The sequence below is a fragment of the Macadamia integrifolia genome, chromosome 12, assembly GCF_013358625.1.
Source record: "Macadamia integrifolia cultivar HAES 741 chromosome 12, SCU_Mint_v3, whole genome shotgun sequence".
NCBI classification, from domain to species: Eukaryota; Viridiplantae; Streptophyta; class Magnoliopsida; order Proteales; family Proteaceae; genus Macadamia; species Macadamia integrifolia.
The window spans coordinates 13,958,996-13,964,544 of NC_056568.1; the positions used below are offsets into that span (position 1 = coordinate 13,958,996).

The window sequence follows — 5,549 nt, forward strand, 5'->3', positions numbered from 1 at the left end:
TAAATAATATCAAGGTATATTGTCCTCTGCTTAGATTGAGAAATACAAAAGAAATTATTATATCCTCTATTCATGTGATAAGGGAAAGGATTTTTATTTTTTTATTTTTTACAATAGGTGATGCTGTTTTGGGGGGAAACCTCTGTTCTTGCAACCAAACATAGCAGAAAATAAGAATGATAAGACCTTCTGGTATCTGAATGCTGTTAACCTTGATCTTGTTGTGGAAGCTTGTACAGCGGTTGATTGCATTATAGTTGAATTCCATCTATATGATGATGTCAACATGGCCTAATCTGCAGTCTCTTTCTCATGTTGCACCAAAGAAAAAAAGTCTCTATCTCATCTTATGTCCAAGTGAATGTAAAATTTTCTGTGCCTAGGCCTAGTTCCAACATTTTTCTCATGGGTTGTACTGGAGTATTTGTTGGATAACCGCTGTGTAGCCATCTCCTGATCCTGTATCTACTTGGAAAGTAACATGGTACTAGTTGACAATTCCTTGATCTCATCTTTTCTGGCATGATTTCCACTCTTCATGTGGTCAGATATTTTTCATTGAATCCAACAACTTTCTTTTCCCTTTCTCTTCCCCCTGTTGATGTAGTTTGTTTTTAAGTTCTATGTTCCATGACACTGTTTCATGATGCTATATTGTCTCATCTTTTAGTGAAATGATATCAATTCTACGATCATGTCTGCTTAAATTAGATGCATCTGTGGAGAATTTGTTCAGGTGATTTCCAATGAGATATCCCAATGAAATTACTTCCTCCAATCATAGAAGCATACTACTTGGTCCTCTTGTCCTCCTTTTCCTTGTATACACCAATGCATCCTTAGTATATCTCCCCATTTACTCAATAAACTAGTTTGAATGTGCAGTTGAAATATTTAGCTGAACAACTACTTCGCATTTGAAACATTTAGTTGAATATGATTTTTCGAAGCACAGTCCCCCCCCCCCCCTAAATACTTGCAGCATTGATAGCAAATGCTCTAATCTGAATGCAGGAAATATGTGCTTTTCTTTTTGGCCTTTCTTTTTTTTTTCAGATCCTTCCAATTTTATATAAATTGTCCCATTCTTATAATTCTTTTTGTTCCAGTAAATGAATTCGTGCAGGGAAAGACATGGATCTAATATTTGGTGTAAGATGTACTCCTCTCCTGCCTTCTCCTAAAACCTTACCAATTCAAATTTTATTGTGCTTGCCCATTTCCAACTTTGACACTCTTTTCATTGTTAAGTTAATCAAACTTGTTTGTCTACTACTTGTTTCCATAATCAAGTGGACTTCTAATTTGGAGATATCTCATATATATTTATCAAGTTATAAAAGAAAGCAATGTGTACCATATTGAGCTTCAAACTATTTCCCTGTTTAACAATTGTTTCCATGATAATGTAGACTGACATGTTTGGTGAAGTGCTAAAAGAATGTAATACGCACCACCTTGAGCTTCAGTCATTGATGAGGTAACCCTGTTCGTTTCTGTTCTCTCTCATTTTTTTTTTTTTTTTTTTTTTTGAATGTGCTATTGTGTGTCGGGGTAAGTTTATGTTTGTCAGTGATACAAGGGAAACCTCGGGATGTTAAACTTAGTTTTTTTTCCCTTGTGTGGCCGCCGGGGGGGGGGGGGGGTTTCACTCCTTTGAGATTTTGTACTGGGTTTGTGAATCTTAAGGCCTTCCTTAAACTGTTCTATGCTAATTCAACCTGGAAGAGCACCTCATAGAGATGAAGGGTTATTTTGTTTTGTTTTGGATCATACATTCATAATGTGTGAAAGCCAATTGCCAGGTTATAATTGTGTAGGTCTTAAAGTTGAACCTGTAATTTCTCTGCTGCATTAGGAATACCAATCCCAAAGGGAAGATTCCTGATAGTAGACCGTAGGGTAAAATCCATAGTGGTTGAAAGTTCATGCCCTTCTGCAGCTAACTGCATCCTTATGTGTTCTAAAAGAATTTACGTATAAAAAATATTACAATAGTACCTCGACTTCCTTTTTCAGTATGAATCACACATCTGGCTTTTGGTTTTGTAGTTATGCCCATATACAGAATATGATACACAATTGTGCATAGAAAATCTGTCTTTATAGAGCCTAAGCACTCTCTTTGGTGGGGTATTTAACTGTTAGCTGTATAATCTAGATGGACCAATGATATGGCTTCAAATCGAAATATCCAACACAGCATGGTACCTACGTTTAATTATTTGGTTATGTGGACTGTCGGTCGTACTGCATATGCCAATCATGAACCTCATTTCTGACATTCTTGCATGCACTTGATTTTAATACTATTAGTTGTTACTATTACTTGTAAATTTGAAGTTTCAAATATTATTACCTTAAAATATATAGGAAACCTTGAAGGGTCCAGCAACCACACCCCACCCCCGCCCAAAAAAAAAAAAGAGAGAAGAAAAGCATTCTTTGTTTCTGTCAGTGAACTTCAGAGGCTCAACTATAATAATAACCTGATTCTGCTACTCATTATAGTTTGTTTTTTCCATTCATAACTTCTATATACTTAGTTACTGCTATATCTGATGTTTGAAGTTCTAGTCATTTATTTCACTCACTAGTGGTTTACACAGGAAAATCCAGGAAGTGGGGTTGGACATGCAAACGACTAGAAATGCTGATCACTTGGTGCTGTCATCCACCATCTGTCTTTAATGCGCAATAAACGTTGCCTCATGGCTTATGTGTAAGCTGCTTAGATTTGAAGTACTGTTTATTTATTTAAGAACAGTTATTGGGTAGCTCATTATGCTTGAGATCTTCATTTGCATTTCTTGCAGGACAATTCAACCATTGTTTCTGTAACCTCACAGGTATAACCGAGCTGAAGTTATTCAGAGCTTGAGGTGGAAGGTGGGGCCAGTACTCCCACAAGAAATTCAAGGAAAGCTCAACCAGTCTGAGAGAAAGTATTTCAAGAATCACTCTGCTGCTTTGGAGGCTTACATGTCAGAACTAGATCTGGATTTGACTGTGGTATCTCTCTCTCTCTCTCTCTCTCTCTCTCTATATATATATATATATGTATATAACATGCACAAACAAGAAAAATAAGGAAAAAGTTTGCTTATTATCTCCAGGCCTTCCCATGATAGAAAAACTAGGAGCTGTGAATGGAAACTAACAAGATTCTGTTATTAGGATCGTTGCATCTTAAAAAATTAATAATTTGACGCTCCTATGCATGGACTGTGGAAATATATTGGATGCTGGTGTTGAATAGCCAGTTGGCAGATCAATAACATAGTATGGTATTTTATTGGTTAGTCTTAAAATATTGTCTTATATCCTCATTGTAGTGGCAGTATTGGTAATCATTGCTGAAGCAATGAAATAACTTGGTCAATGAAAAGGAACCAAGTAGCTGGTTTTTAACTCCATTCTAAAGATATTCACCAAGAAAAAACTCAGTTATAAGGACAGAGATGTTACCATAGAAAAGGATAGGAGGAATGGATGAGACTGTCATCAAGGTGGTTGACTATTTCTCTACAGCTCGGCTTGTCCATATTGCTACCCTTCCTGCTAATGTTTTGGACAGCCACAAGCACATAGGACAGATTCTTTGATTTTCTCAACTCGAAAATATAGCTTGTTTTGCCAGGATATGGTGCCACCCAAGGATCCCTACATTAGGGTCAGGGTGCTTGATGACATTGGTGATGATGCGGTGCTTGATGATCAATCACACAATTTTGTTCGCCACTCAATACACTTGCTTAAGAGAACAGATGCTGAGCAGTATATCTCACAGGTGAGTTAATTGGCTACCTTGTGATAGAGCTTCTCATCATATTTAGTTTGTAACACCCTTTCTAACATCTCTTTGTTTTTGTGCTTCCAATTTTCTCATGATCAAAAGGGCTTGATGGAGGAGCTCTCGGGATGAAATGACAGTTTTGGATCTTAGGATTGAGGAGTCAGTACATGACATTTTAGTGTAGTGGAAGGAAAAAAGAATGACTCAGCCAGGTCAAACAGGAAACTTGCAAACTTTTCAAAACTCAAGGGGGAAACCCAAGCAAGGCTGTGGAGCTAGCCATCATACAGTAAAATCTGACTTGATTCAGGCCTTAGCTAGAGAATAACTGTATTGATCAACAATTCACTTAAGCTCTAATTGCACTTTGTTGTCTGTATACAGGTTGATTGAACATTTGGGTGGTTTAGATAATTGATTTTTGTTAAAGGGAAAATCTTCATGACACCTCAAGTGGTGTCAAAAGGCAGTTAAGCCACTTTCAGTTTCCCATATGTTGCCCCTTACCACAATTCGGATAACCTTGAATATAGGGATAAAAAAGTAATTATGTTTTAGCTGTTTCCTCCCCCAATCATCCTCATCTGTCTTCTCTGAATTCCCTTGTGGTTCATTATAAGGTGAGATCATTCTCAATTTTAGGTTTAGATAAGACATTGAATATTGTATTACCAGGAGGTCCACTTAAATGGGTTTGATACCCCCAAAATTGATGATGATGATGAGAAGGTGACAATTCTTCGTTCTAAATCATGAATCTCAGTATTAGACTGGATCTTGATATGGAATTGGTTGTGGCTACATTGCTCATAGAAGAATCTTGTACAAAAAAATTGAGCACTTTTCTAGTAGTGCAATGATGATCAGAGGAAGATCCATACAAAATTTTTGGTGGGAGATAACTGTCAACATTTAAATCGAAATGGCGTAAAAAGGTTCCTTATTGGGAGTGTGGACATAAGGGCCACATGCGTAAGGACAAATCCAATTTGGAATCAGTAAGATTCCAAGTATGATTCTCATAGAGCATCAACTTCAATGAGTTCCTAAAGAGATAAGGGAGATTCACCAGATGATAGTGAGTGATGTCAACGTTCTAGTTGAGTGTGAACCATCAATGGATTTTGGATTTAGGCGTTGCTTTCCATATGAAACCATATAGAGATTGGTTCTATACGTATCAATTCTGTGGTGGTGGTATATATACTTGGGTAATGATGACTCATGTAGAATTGTAGGGGATCAGAGATGTTTGAGTGGAAATGTTTGATGACATTACTCATACAATTTTCAGTTTATGACATGTACTAGATCTGTGAAAAAGTCTACCATCATTGGAAAGTTTGATGGAAGTAGTTTCAAAACTACTTTGGAAAAGTGTCGATTGAAGATTGTCAAAGTATCACTCATTGTGGCTAAAGAATACTATCATTGAGAAAGTTCGATGTGCAGCTTGGATAGGTTAATCAAAGACACCATGGTTGATGAATCTATTTTTGCCAATGTTGTGACAAAGTCTATTACTAGCTGGCACAGGTGCTTGGGACATATGAGCAAGCAATGTTGTGACAAAGTTTTTTATTATCTGGCACAAGTGCTTGGGACATATGAGCAAGCAAGGATTGAAGGTACTTCTTGATCGCCGTCTTCTTCTTGGTTTAAAGTCTATTAATTTAGATTTTGTGTGGATTATCCATCTAGAAAGCTCTACAAAGTTCCATTTCCTCGTTCCACTGTTGGAAGTGAGAATCTT

The 5,549-nt window shown here is 36.9% G+C and overlaps 1 pseudogene; it reads left to right on the plus strand.

The window, feature by feature from the left end:
- Positions 1-69: 69 nt before the first annotated feature.
- On the plus strand, positions 70-4,274 carry LOC122057713 (annotated as a pseudogene).
- Positions 4,275-5,549: the final 1,275 nt, after the last annotated feature.